Here is a 14,954-nt window from a genome sequence, read left to right on the forward strand (position 1 = left end):
TTAAAAAAATCATGGAAACAAAATCTGCCTTTCTGCAAAACAGAAAGATAGGAATGAAAATTATTAAAACTTAAATATCTGCCTCTTTCAGAAGAAAACTTTGATGATTCAAAAAACTTTTTTTTAAAAAAAACCCAAATTTGCTTCTTTTGTGGATTTCAACATTCAGCCAACCAATCCGGTTATTTTGAGGAAGCCTAGAGGGAGAAAAACCCAGCATGCTGGTGCCTCTTGGTCAGTTCCTTCTGTGAACAGCAGGATCTGTTTCAGATATTCCCAAAGAGATCTCACTTTTTCCCATACGAATCCAATGACCCTCCATTTTGCTGGTAACAAATGAAAAATAAGCAAGCCCTTTTCCATTCAAGGACAGGAGAGGTTTTTGTCTCATCCTGCCACTGTTTTTTTAGCTGTGCTGAAGAAAACAATAATAAAGGCCAGCATTCTGTAGGGGTCCAATATTGCAGCAAACAATTTTATTCCCAGCAATTTTTATTCCGTTAACTAGTTCAGCTCCAGTAATTAGCACTAGTATTTCTCATATGAGCAAGACACCCGGAGTGACCCCACAAGCTTTCCTAAGTTTTAGGAACATTTGCCTGTGACTTTGTTTAGAAACAAAACACTAACCTCTTCATTGGCTTATATGACTTTCAAAGTAGGTAAGACCCTTATTGCAAAGAATGTGTCTATTGATAGCAAACAACAAGAGGATTCCAATAGAGCTTTTGTACTGAAAGGCACATTACCAAATGCTAAAAAATGAGTGGAAGGAAAGCTGCCTTGTTACTCTGTTCAGTTTGCTTGGAGAAGCCAAGAGCAGGTCTCAGATATTGTGGTGAAGATTTTCTTAATCGGTATTTTTATCACAGAAATAAATAAATAAATAAAGCCCAGACTGTTCAGAGGCTCTCAATAATGAAAAAGTTAGACAATAAAATGTGACCTTTAAGCATCCATCCCCCAAATGCCACCCCAAAAATCTAATATAGAGTTTGAGCACTGCCAAAAAAATTCATCCAATCCTTTGATGCCTTAGTGGCTATCCTCTCTTTCGCAGCCCATATTTGCTAGCCCTTTTCAGTTTCCTTGCATGCGGGCTTTGTAAAGTGACACTGCAAGAGCTCCTACATTCCTCACAACTGAAAGACAAATAAAACAAAAATCTTACAGGGCCATAAAGAAAAAAGAAAAAGTTTATTTTTTAAAAAAAATCTCCTTGCAGCTTCCCATATTACCGAATCAGCTTTGCAGATGACATTCAAACATAATTCCAATCGCAAGGATGTTTATGAAATAGGAGTATCCAGGGAGTTGACAGAGTTTTCAACCCCCACCCCCCAAAAACATATTTTCATATGGACTGTGATTTTCTAGCTAAGGATGCCTGCCTACTGCCCATAATATCAGCTTCATCTGCAGAATTTTATCAGAGTTTTTCACAGCACCAGGACATGCATTATCAAGTGGCAATTAAAGAACATTTTTAAAAATGGCAGTCCTATCCCTGGCTTTTTTCTAACCTTCTGGCAATTTCTGCTTCCATGCTATCTAGCCTTCCCAATCTGTAATCGGATAATTATAAACCCCAGTCAACATGACCAGCTGAACATTCTGGGAATTGTAATCCAACACTTCTGAAAAGCAAATCTGAGCAGATCTTTATGCCTAAAAGTTATTTCTTTCAGCATGTCCAAGTTACTCACTTGTCTTTGCAGATGTCCAGCCACTAAATTGTAGGAGTACCTTAATTCTCCTCCAGAACAGAGCTCTACTGGATGCTTTCTCTGCTGTTGGGCTCAGCTGTTATCTATTTATTAAAAAAAAATAAACCCAAAGGACAAGTTGCAGTTGAGCAAACATATTTTCCTTTTAACTCTGAAGTTGCTATCATCATCATCCTCTTTCTGGATTATTAATAAATTAAAGTTTATATATATATATATATATATATATATATATTTAGAAATGAGTATTTTTCTCCTTATGATTAGATAATTTAGACTGGAATAATCTTTGTTTACCCCTGTTAATGCACCACAGTACTGTTGCTTTCTTATTATTTATTCTTTATTATCCTATTCTTTCATCATTAATGAAAGATGCCCAAATGGGATGTCTATTTCTGTGCATAATGTTGTATGTTATTCATTTACACTATTTTTGAAAGGCAAGACAAATTGTTCCCTAGTATTACTTTTTAAAATTTAAAAAGAAAACCTCCCAGAATAAGTAGAAAAAGAAAGTAAGACTTTCCCACCAGACAAATTGGCAACAGTTAGGTAGCTAAACCAAATCAAAACTAAATAAATAGGAACACTGTTCAAAGAGGTTTTGATGCCTGTGAGTAAACATAATGCCTACCTCCATCTAAACTTTGGCACATTTTGGGGAACAGGCATCAAGCCAAACTTGTCTTCCTTATGCTTGACATATGGGATGTCTAATGGGATCAACAAAATTCTGCTGTGAGGAACACAGAAAAAGCCTTACTCTATATTATATTATAAGTCCACCTAGCTGTGTATTGTTTTAGACTGATTTGTTGCCACTTATCACATATGTTTTTTCTGCTATACTTGGAAATCCCAGGCATTCTACCTGGGATTTCCTTCATACAAGGCATATGTAGAATTCATACAAGGCATATGTAGAATCATGTGGATTCTTGATTGAATTCCTTAGTATAGGCCAGGGCTGTCAAACTCCCAACCCATGGGCCGGATGCGTCATGCCCTGGCCATGCCCACCAAGGGGGAAAAAGTCCCAATATGTCACATAATGCCACCATGATGAGATGAGTTTGACACTCCTGGTATAGGCTGTTATTAAGAATTAGCTTTCCAAATCACAGTGGCTAACTTGGTGTCTTTGCAAGAATAGTAAGGGGAGGCTGTTATTCATTACCCCCTTCTCCCCCACCATTCTCATTTTCATTATAAATCTATCTTTTCAAACATAATTACATTATGTTTTCATTACATTTTATGAATATCCATGAATAATCTTTTGTGATAAATGAAAATTGATCAGTAATGATTGGATAGGCGATGGAACTAGGACAAAGAGCCATAATGTTAGTTAGCAAAACACAGCCAGGTAAGACATAGGATAGGACACCAAAGACATAGGATAGATGAATGTTTCTCAACCTTGGTAATTTGAAGATGTGCGGACTTCAACTCCCAGAATTCCTCCACCAGCCATGCTGGTGGCAGCATTCTGGGAGTTACAATCCACACAACGTTAAGTTACCAAGGTTGAGAAACATTGGAATAGACTATTTCTCTTCCCTAAACTACAGTGCCTTGATTTTGTTCCTTTGTTCCACTATGAAAGAAAGTTGGGGGGTGGGGGGACTTCTTTATAATTTTCTAGAGTAACACAAAATGGAGATAAGACTTAGAAGCAACCTGTGTTCATTAATCACCAACCTGGAAAAAGTATATGGACTAGGGTTCATGGGAGTTGAAATCCAACATTTTGAGCAGACACCTCGACAACAGGAACATTAGCTAGTTAAAGTTTGGATGTGAATCTCCTATTGTTCCCAGATAGCTTGCCAACGTCTAAAGGTGAATGTCCGGAATACAGACACTGTCTAGAGTGGACACAGTAGGTCAGAGTTCATTTCAGCCTCAGGCATCTATTTGCCCTGATAGACTTGAATAAGCTAATGTCTGGGATAATCACCATGCTCAAACTACAGGTAGCCCTCAACTTACAACAGTTCCAAGTTAAAATAGCACTGAAAAAAACTGGCTTATGACCATTTTTCACGCTTATGACCATTGCAGCTACTCCTTAATCACATGATCACTTGGCAACTGATTCATATTTATGATGGTTGCAGTGTTCCAGGGTCACATGATCCCCTTTTGCAACCTTCTAACTCTTCAACATCTTCAGCAGTGATTTGGACAAGGGGATAGATGGGGAAGTCATTAAATTTGCAGATGACACCAAGCTGTCAGGAATAGCCAACACTCCAGAAGATAGGCTTAAGATACAAAAGGATCTTGATAGACTTGAACATTGGGCACTATCTAACAAAATGAAATTCAAGGTGAAAAAAGTAAGGTTCTACATTTAGACAAAAAAAACCAAATGGACAGGTACAGTTTAGGTGGTACCTCGCTCAATAGTAGTAACTGTGAGAGAGATCTTGGAGTCCTAATGAACAATCATTTAAATATGAGCCAGCAGTGTGCTACAGCTGCCAAAAAAACCAGCTTTAGGCTGCATTAACAGAAGGATAGAATCAAGATCACGTGAAGTATTAATACAGCTTTATAATGCCTTGGTTAAGGCCACACTTGGAATACTGAATCCAGTTTTGGTCACCACAATGTAAAAAAGATGTTGAGATTCTAGAAAGAGTGCACAGAAGAGCAACAAAGATGATTAGAGGACTGGAGGCTAAAAAAAATAAAGAACAGTTGCTGGAATTGGGTACTAGTTTAGTTTACTGAAAAGAAGGACTATGGGGAAGAAGGCGGAGCCTCCTCACTGACAGATCGTAGATTGCATCTCTCTGCGGCTATGGTCCGTACTCTTTTGTTGGAGAGCCCCAATCATTACAATTAAGGGCTGAAGCTGCCTTGGAGGGGCGGTGGAGTAAGGGGAAGCCAGGTTGAGGGGAGCCGCATCTCCCCTCCTGGGCCTGGTCTTTTTCCCCCCAAAGATGACTGCAGAGGTGGTTTAAAATGGCCACCCTGAAGAGGAGGACTCAGCTGGATTAAGATTTGTGCAAGAGGGAAGAAAGAGGTGGATAACATCTGAACCGGAACAATTGGGCAATACAACTAAACAAAAGTACCCCGGGATTAAGGTAATATGGAATTTTTAAGAAAAGAAAAGCGAGCGGCAAAATTACAAAGGGATAGGAAAAAAAATAAGAAAATATTTCTGACAGCTAAGCTGGGCTTCGAACAAGGAAAGGAAGAAGCCAGAACTAAAGATTTAACTAAATTGGACTAAAATATTTTGGCAATAAACAGGCATAAAATAAAGCTGGAGATTGTCAAAAAATAATAATAATAAAGTTTACAAATTGGAGACTGGACTGTGTTGGAATATTGAGGTTCGAAAAACCCTAAATAAAAAAATAGGGGGAAAAGGTGAAGACTTTGTATAATGGAGAGTGCCACCTTTTGACAAAAACTTGAGCTCAAACAAGGGAAAGCATCCTGTTTCTGAATGAACTTGTGTGGGTATAATATTAAAGAAATATTGAAACAAAGTAAGAATCTTAGAAAGTGAAAGCCAAACTAGAATAAAGAAAAAAGCAAGGAAAGACTGACTGTGGGATTGATTGATGTTTTTGGTATAGACTCTGGGCTGGAATAATTGAGAACTTTAGAAAATTGACAGAAGAAAGAAGGAAAGTAAAAGTGGGTTTTTTTGTGGACTTTAACGATCATAAAATACAAGAGTGTGCAATGATGATATCTTTTCGGGAATTAAAAATGGAACTTAAAAATGAGAGAATTACTACAGGAAAGAGGCGAATCACTTTGCTCTGTGTTAGAAAAAATGGAAATGGCGATTGAAGAACAAGAAGAAAGAGCTTTAGAGGAGGAGGAGTCGACTCAAGGAGAAGACATCTTAAATAGACAATTAACACAAGAACGCTACAAAGAAGTGGGGAAAGAAGGAAGGTTAAAAAGTTGAGACTTAAGAAGGCAATCAAAAGGGGGAATACCTGTGAAGTTGGGAAAGACAGAAAGACCCAGCAGAAAGGGGGAAAGGAAGATATTAAGAAAGAGAGCGATATAAACTGGAATGAGAAAAGATATGGGGAAAAGAGGGGGAGGTGAAGCAGTAAGAAACAGGCGCATGAAATAAAGAAATACAGAAATAGTAAAATGTTGAAAAGAAATTGTTTTTTCAGAGATAATGGTTGATGAATTAAAAAGGGGATTCTGCAAGTTGACAAGGGGTAATAAGAATATTTCTGCAATTAAAAATATTTAGAAAATAGGGTAATATAGATATTGATAACTCTTATTAAAAATTAAGGGGGGGAAATATGCTGTGGAATCCAAATGAAAAGATGTAATGATTATTATTGTAACTTCTTAAAAATAATGGTTTATTGGGAATCAAGATGAGGGATAAAGGTATATTTTAACCACTGAGGTGTCACACTCAAAGCAGTAAAAGGGAAGAAACCTATACTTGTTTTTTTCTTTAGTGTTAAAACTTGTATTAATTTAGAATTTATAAAAAGAATGTGTAATGGAAAGGGAATATGACAGACTAAAGAATCAACTAAATTAATAAGTCAATATAGACTATTAAAAGCAAGGAGAGACATTGGCAACTTATTATTATTATTAGGCAAACACATAATGTTTATCTTTATTTTTAAAATAAATATTAAAGGACTATATTTGAAATAATTGAAATGAAACAAAAAGATGTTTCGATTGAGATTAATGAAAGAGGCTAGAATTAATGTGTTTGTTTCTCTCCTTACTGAAAATTTGGAATGGAAAAGGTAATAATAGAATTAAGTATGCATATATGAATGTATAATTGCTGTCATATTTGTATGTAAAGGTGATGACCCGGAAATATGTTGTCCACTAAAAAGAGATTTTTGTTTTTATGTGAAAAACTGAATAAAATTTGTTAAAAAAAAAGAAGGACTACAGGTGACATGATAGCAGTGTTCCAATATCTCAGGGGCTGCCACAAAGAAGAGGGAGTCAACTTATTCTCCAGAGCACCTGAGGGTAAGACAAGAAGCAATGGATGGAAACTAATCAAGGAGAGAAGCAACCTAGAACTAAGGAGAAATTTCCTGACAGTTAGAAAAATTAATCAGTGGAACAATTTGCCTCCAGAAGTTGTGAATGCTTCAACACTGGAAGTTTTTAAGAAGAGATTGGACAACCATTTGTCTGAAATGGTATAAGGCTGTGATGGCAAACTTATGGCATGCATGCCGCAAGTGGCACACAGAGCCATTTGTGCTGGCACATGAACCACAGGCAAACTTACCTCACTGCACATGCGCACGCCTCACAGTTGATTTTTGGCCTGTTTGAGGCCTTTTTCGGCTTGAGGAAAGCCTTTGCTGGCCAAAAAATAGGCCCGTTTCATCACTTCCTGTATTTCCGGAAATACTGGAAGCAACGAAATGAGCCCATTTTTCAGCCTGCAAAGTTTGCAGAGGCTTTCCTCAAGCCTCGGAGAGGTCGAAAAAGGCCTCAAATGGGCTGAAAATCAGGTGGGAGGTGCAATGCAGGTAAGGGGGAGGCATGGGAGGGGGGTATTGCATGCGCATGCGCAGTGGGCGGAGGGTCTCTGTGCGCATTGCCTTCTGGGTGCTGGCATGTGAGTGCACTAGCACAAGCGCAGACACGATTTTTGACACGGGAGCCCATAAAGGTTAGTCACCACTGGTATAAGGTTTCCTGCCTGAGCAGGGAATTGGACTAGAAGACTTCCAAGATCCCTTCCAACTCTGTTATTCTGTTCTGTTCTATTCTATCGTCAATTAACAGCATGTTACTAATTTAAGAACCGCAATGATTCACAAATGGGGCAAGCAAAGTCGTAAACTGGGGCAAAAGTCACTGAACAAATTTCTCCTTTAGCAACATAAATTTTGGGCTCAATTGTTGTTGTACATCAAGGACTACCTGTAAAAGCCTCCCAGCAACAAAAACTAGAAAACCTTCAAGCAAATGAGAGGTCTCATTTGAGATAGAGTCCTCCTAGCTCCTAATTAGAAGGAAGCAGCCACATGCTGCCTTCCATGAAATCCCTACCATACTCACACATACAGTACTAAGTTGTCTTGAAATTCATTTGTCACCAAAAGGAGTCACCTGGTGGCTCGCATTTCATTACTGTGGCATACGCTGCCAGAGCGCAACATTATTATTGTAATAATTACATTGGTAGGAATCGCATTTGGAAATTGTTTTTTAATCAGCTTTGTTTCTAGAAGGGAAGGTTCTGCATAAGGGAGCATTTGGTAAGGCAAAGTAACACAGTCATGGGTGCCTAATTGCCTTGGGTGAGATCTACAGAAGCTGTTACCAAATTGTAGTTTTTAATGGAAGGAAAGGGGAAAGTATTATATATGTGATAAGGGAATCATCATATTGGTTATATTTTATTTTATTTTATTTATTCTTGTTCCACTAATTGCATTCGCTATTTTTTAAATTGGGAATCCTGGCTTATCCGTTAAAGTCCAAGTATGGTTTTTGGCTTAAGTAAAAAAGAAATTGCACTCCGCTATTATAAGGAATGCAGTGATTGAATGATTCAGGGGTTCAATTATTCAAACCATGTAATTGCTGAACTGAGAGAGCCTGGAGAAGGAACATATAATTTGTTTATAATCCATCAGTCTTTTAAATAAGCCTATAAATGTTTGTAGCCTGTAATTTAATTTAAATCTATTTATTTATTTTGCCAGCCTGCTGAGGGCTAAAAGAAAATGATTAGACAGTTCTGAATCTTCTGGCTATGAGTTGTTCTTCCACATTAGTGCAGAAGATACTTCTATTTTTAGACAATCTGCTTAGTGTTTATGCTAAATGCAAATGTACCACAGATCAATCACTCCATCAAATTCTCTGATATAAATGAGACATGTCCGTAACCTAAATACTGTACACAGAAGGGAACATTCACATCAATAACAAGGATCCTGGTAGCACCTTTTTCTATGAACAAATTCTATTAAAAGCTATAATCTTTTGTGAACTGCGGGTTTGATTTTGGCTTCTGGGGATTTTTTGCATTTCAAATACAAACTTGTATCTAATGATGAGAGCTGTCACTCAAGGAAGCTTATGCCTTTTGTTTAAATTTGTTAGTGGGAAAAGGTGTAACTCTGCTTTTCACCTCTGATTTTGTTAAATCGAATCATATTTGAATTGCAAATATCCTGCTAGCCATTGGATGGCAGGAGAGACTTATGATTTCTTTGCTGCTATCTAGCCAATGACTGGTGTTTTGTAATCCAGCTCTGGTACTCCTAGTAGCATTCTTGCATTCCTGCATTCTTGTTACTTTTTTATGCACATGTAATTAACATTTCTGAGGATCTACTTTCTTGCAACAGATGGAGATTCTTTTCCTTGTTGATTGTTGTTGCTAGCACATTTGGAGGCTACATTGAAATGTTGTTATTTGGATGATTTATATTAATTTAATATGCTAATTTTAGAGCTCTTTTTTCTGTTTAATATTCATATTTTCTTTCTACGAAAAAAATCAAAGGGCATTCCATCCCTATGTGTAAGAATACAATTTTTCACATTTTGTGAAAAAAGAAAAGTATACATAATTATCTATGGAGATTCTCAGTCATCCAGGTCATGGGTGTTGCAAAGGTGCTTTTTCAAGAGGGACCTTCTAGTTTTTCTTTGAAGACGTTTTGCTTCTCATCCAAGAAGCTTCTTCATCTCTGACTGAAGAAATTGCAGAAGCTTCTTGGATGAGAAGTAAAATGTCTTCAAAGAAAAAAACAGAAAGCCCAGTTGCCTCTTGAAAAAACACCTTTGAGATATACATAATTTTGTAATATCTAGTTTGTTTCTGTATTGTTACATATTATTATTATGAACTGGCAAAACTTAATTTTGCAAATTAAAAATATGAAAGGAGTTAAAATTCTTTACTGCAAAAAACACCATTCAGGTCAGGGACTGGGGATGGAGGAAAGGAAATCAACACACCTCTGTACCAGTATTTCTGTGTCGAAATGTAAAGGTCTTTTCAGTTAAACTTTGCTTAAGTAATGAAAACACTTCCCTGTAAAAATACTTCCTCGTAAAAGTTGATGACAGTCAGAAGGTCATCATCTTAACTTCCCTATTAGATTTTAGGTCTGCTCAATTTCAGTTTTCTACAACAGCTGGGCTCTTTTATTGACACTGAGTTAAAAAGTCCCTGCTTTCCCGATCTTTGGAAATAAGGATGAATTCAAGTCTTTTCAATATCTTCTTCTTGAAGCATTTTTGAATATCAGTTGTAAAAAATATAAAAGATCTAGCTTACACAGATATTGAATTGTATGCCCACCGCAGAGAATGTTAGACAGAGCAGAGCAGAGAATGTTAGACTAGATGATATGTGTTCTCTATGATTGTTCCAGTTTTGTGGAACATGGGCTCTCCCCCCAAAACCATTGTCCCCTAGTTGTTGACTTTATGGAAGGCCTTGAAGATACTTGAAGCTGGCATTTAATATTTGATATGCCACCAGACTTGAAATTCTAGACCTAGAAAACCTAGAACTACGCCCCCTTCGGTCCAATCTAAGTACAGTATATAAAATCATACATTGTAATGTCCTACCAGTCAATGAATACTTCAGCTTCAATCATAACAATACAAGAGCAAACAATAGATACAAACTCAAGGTTAATCGCACCCTCTCGGAGGCTCAAAGAAAGCCTCTGAAGCCCAGGGAGAGCAAAACGCCCCTCCACACCATGGTGCAGGAGACCGACTAGGCCACCATGGCCACGGCCACCCAGCAACTGGGCAAAGAACCCATTGGTAAAATTTTTGAAGTCCACTCCGATATAATGCCTAAGAACATAATAGTGTTTTCTTTTATAGATTTGTGCCTTCAAGTCAGGAAGGGAGGCAGAGAGGTAGAGAGAGAGAGAGACAGAGAGAAACAGAGACAAAGAGACAGAGAGACAGATTGAATTGAATGGTAGCATACATCCGCGTCTGGTTTTTTATTTTGCTTTGTTTTGTTGTTTTGTTTTATCCATCTGAAGTCCACTGTCAGGAAAACTGTTCTTAGATGGCATGAAAACAAAATGAAAAATTAATTAGTTTTTCTTCTCTGACCTCATAGTTTTCTCTCTAATTTCAGAGCTAGATAGCCTATTTATCCAACCAAAATGAAGGCAACAACACAAGGGAAAAAAAATGATGACCAATATTTCCTGCCTTCTTAATTTCCACAATTTTAAAAAAATCAGTGCAAATGAATGAATAGTAAGCCATCTAGATACTTCTGTTAAAGTTGTGTTCCTCTGTTTTTGGAAGAAATCCCGAACTTTAAACACACACAAAAAGGCATGTGTTTAGAAGAAAAAAATAATTGGAAGATTAAGCTTTTTCTGAAAAAGCCATGCCATGACCTATTTCTGTAGGCCACTACGCTTGAATTCCAAGTAATTCTGTCTGTCTCTTTGTCTGATTCCTGTATTTATTTTGAAATTTCTCTCCTGTCCCCTGTCCCCCTGGACTTTGAGACTTCCCCATCTCTGTTGTTTGTGAACATACTGATATCATTAACGGAAGATACTCCGAGAATAAATAAAACAGAACATGATGTAAATAATAGAGCCCGACAGGTTGGAATGAAGCTTGCATGATCTAAAGATGGAAGTATTGATTGCCACAGGAGAGCACTGGTGGTGGTTGAGTTTAATAAATTTTACATTATTTTCATTACTTTGTTAAGATACAAACTGTTGTGTTGCATGTTGTGGAAATAATTTGATCTCCATAGCACCAACCAAGAAATCTGTTCTTATTTCTTCTGTTATTTGAAATAACAGGATAGGTCAGCTTTGCAAAATCCCAGGAATTCAAGACAAATATTTTTTTCTGATATGCTTTTTTATCCCCATGTCCAGTTATGCCTGGTATAATAATATAATAATCTTGAACAGGTAAGGATCCCTTGCAAACCACTCAGCATTTTTATTTTGTCGATAAAAAACAATAATGAAGAATGTAATAATAAACAGAAACAGGACAGATGCACAGGTTTAACTGTGCTATTTTTGTTTATGAGGACAAGGCTGACAAATACAATGCGGCATCATTCGATAATTTCTTACCTTCTGATGCGTGAAAGAATTTTCTAAATAGGTATTTGCACCTACACTTAGAAAGAATTGCATTTTTGCACATTTGCACACTACAGCTAGTCCCAAAATTCAAGAAAGAGTAGTATTATTTCAGAAACTAAATTTCAGTGGACATGAGATTTTCTGTACAAACATTTTTTTTCTTTTCAGATTTTGTTCTGTTGTACTTTATTAATTTATTTGATTATTTCTGATAGTTTTTATTGTTTTTTGTTTTAAATATAGTTTTACATTCTGGGAGCTGCCTCGAGTCGCCATGGGCAAATAGGCAGAAATAAAAATTCAATAAATAAATAAAATAATAAACATTTAGTTAGCGTATTGTTTTTATTTTTAAGAATACAGGTAGTCCTCAACTTATGACCAAAATTGAACCCAATTTTTTTCTTGTTAAGTGAGACATTTGTTAAGTGAGTTTTGTCCCATTTTACAATTTTTCTTGCCACGCTTGTTAAGTGAATCACTGCAGTTGATAAATGAGTAATCCGGTTGTTAAATGAGTCTGGCTTCCCCATTGACTTTGCTTGTCAGAAGGTCGTAAAAGGGGATCCCATGACCTTGGGACCAGGGGTGTGTTTCTACCGGTTCTGTCCACCTCTGTAGAACAGGTAGCTCTGAAGAGCAGCAGACATAGAACCGGTTCTATGTCTGCTGATGTTTTTGTCCACCCGCCCACCCAGGCTCTTACCTGACCTTTATTTCCTGATTTTTCAACTTCAGCTGCCTTGTAAGCATAGCTGTAGTTAAAAAAGCAGGAGAAGAGGGTTGTTTCAAAGGCTGCTTCTCTGCATGCAGCGTGCTGATGACGATTTACAGGCATACGCGCAGCATGCAGAAAAGCACATCATAAATCATCGAATCTCATAAATCACCACACCAGTAGTTAACCCTGTTGTATCCCACCCCTGCTTGGGACACAGCAATGGTCCTAAATATGAACCAGCAGCCAAGCACCTGAATTTTGATTGCATGTTTATAGGGATGCTGCAAAGGTCATAACTGTGAAAAATGATCATAAGCCACATTTTTCAATGTCGTTGTAAATGAACCATTGTAGGTCGAGGACTTCCTGTGTGTGTTTTGAGATGAAAAATATGTTTATTGATGTCATAACAAGTATCAGTTATATTTCCCCCCCTCCAAAATCGGACTCCAACAGTAGGTACAAAAAAGGCAACCACAGGATTAACAGAGTTGGAAGGGACCTTGTAGGTCATCTAGTCCAACCCCTGCTCAAGCAGGAGACCCTACACCATTTCTGACAAATGGCAGTCCAATCTCTTCTTGAAACTCTCAAGTGATGATGCTCCCAACAACAATGCAAGCTGTTTCATTGGATGATTGTTCTCACTGTCAGAAAGTTTCTCTTTATTTCCAGGTTGAATTTCTCCTTGTTCAATTTCCATCCATTATTCTTTGTCTGGCCTTCAGGTGCGTTGGAAAATAGCTTGACCCCTTCTTCTCTGTGGCAGCCCCTCAAATAGTGGGTGGGTGGGTGGGTATAGGTGTGGGTGTATTTGTTACAAATGATAAATGCAGCATTGCAATGATGCAACAGATGCCCACTTATTCATGCATCCTGTCACTATACCAACCCTTGGATAGATGAAGTTTGCATCACAACAGCAGAACACCGCTTTTGTTCACGGTGACAAATAAAACTGGATCTGGTGGATTTCTCTGGTGCCACCCTATACAGAATCTGTCCCGCGCAGCTCTTTCTGGAATCTTTGTAACTGATTTCAGAATGCAACAGGCTCTAACTTCACTCCAATAACTATTTTGTTCTAATTCATAACCTGGTTTCTAAACTATGTTATTAATTGACGTCTAATCCATCTGTGGAATCTTTACCAGCAGCAGCAACATCCATTCCCATGTCTAACTGTTGGTTCACACTCATATTTCCTCCAATTATTACCACTCTAACTTAATTTGATTAGTAATTATGGGAATACCGATCCTCCTTACGCCTTGAACCATCAGCATAACATTTAAAATATGTGGGAAATATGTGTTCCTCTAAGTAATTCTCATTTAAATGCAGGTAGTCCTTGACTTGTGATCACACTTGAACCCAAAATTTCTTTTGCTAACTGAAACATTTGTTAAGTGAGTCTTGTCTCATTTTATGACTTTTCTTGCCAGATGTTAAGTGAATCACCACAGTTGTTAAGAGAGTAACACGGTTGTTAAGTGAATTGGGCTTCCCCATTGACTTTGCTTATCAGGATCACAAAAACTGCTCAAATGACTTCAGGACACAGCAGCCATCATAAATACGAGTCAGTTGGCCAAGCATATGAATTTTGATCACGTGACCAAGGGGGGTACTGCAATGGTCGTAAGTGTGAAAAACGTCATAAGTCACTTTGTTCAGTGCCATTATAATTTTGAACCGTCACTAAATAAACTGTCGTAAACCGAGGATTATCTATATGGGTAACATTTTTTTCCCCTATTCGTAATGTTCCTATAGTGGGACGTGGTGGCTCAGTGGCTAAGACACTGAGTTTGTCGATCAGAAAGTTCTGCAGTTTGGGGGTTCGAATCCCTAGCGCCACATAATGGAGTGAGCTCCTGTTACTTGTCCCAGCTTCTGCCAACTTAGCAGTTTGAAAGCATGTAAAAATGCAAGTAGAAAAGTAGGGACCACTTGGTGGGAAAGTAACAGCGTTCCGTGCGCCTTCAGCATTTAGTCATGCCAGCCACATGACTACAGAGACATCTTCAGACAGAGCTGGCTCTTCGGCTTTTTAATGGAGATGAGCACCAGCCCCTAGAGCCGGAAATGACTCGCATGTATGTGTGAGGGGAACTTTTACCTTTACCTTTAATGTTCCTATGGCTTATCCTCAAAATGAACTGGGCACATCTTGTTAAAGATAAACCTCTGGAACCATTTTTAAAAACTGTGTACTACCCTGTTTAAATTAAGGTATGGAATGATTTTGTAATCTGACTGAAGTTTCTTTGAAATATGCCCGTTATCAATAAAACTTGGGGTCAATACCCTATCTGGGAGTTTGGCCTTGTACATACTGTAAATGAAGCCAAGGAGAGTACATGCTCCCCAAACCAAATT

The 14,954-nt window shown here is 37.7% G+C and overlaps 1 protein-coding gene across 1 annotated transcript in view; it reads right to left on the bottom strand.

The window, feature by feature from the left end:
* LOC113453242 (cystine/glutamate transporter-like) overlaps nucleotides 1-1,819 on the bottom strand; it is a 29,812-nt gene extending 27,993 nt beyond the window's left edge. Inside the window, exon 1 of the mRNA XM_026724785.2 lies at nucleotides 1,707-1,819. The gene's annotated coding sequence lies outside the window, so the exon portion shown is untranslated. The remainder of the gene's footprint in view (nucleotides 1-1,706) is intronic.
* Nucleotides 1,820-14,954: the final 13,135 nt, after the last annotated feature.

The sequence above is a fragment of the Pseudonaja textilis genome, chromosome 5 (genome assembly GCF_049901715.1).
Source record: "Pseudonaja textilis isolate UNSWEBS1 chromosome 5, rPseTex1.2, whole genome shotgun sequence".
NCBI lineage: Eukaryota > Metazoa > Chordata > Lepidosauria > Squamata > Elapidae > Pseudonaja > Pseudonaja textilis.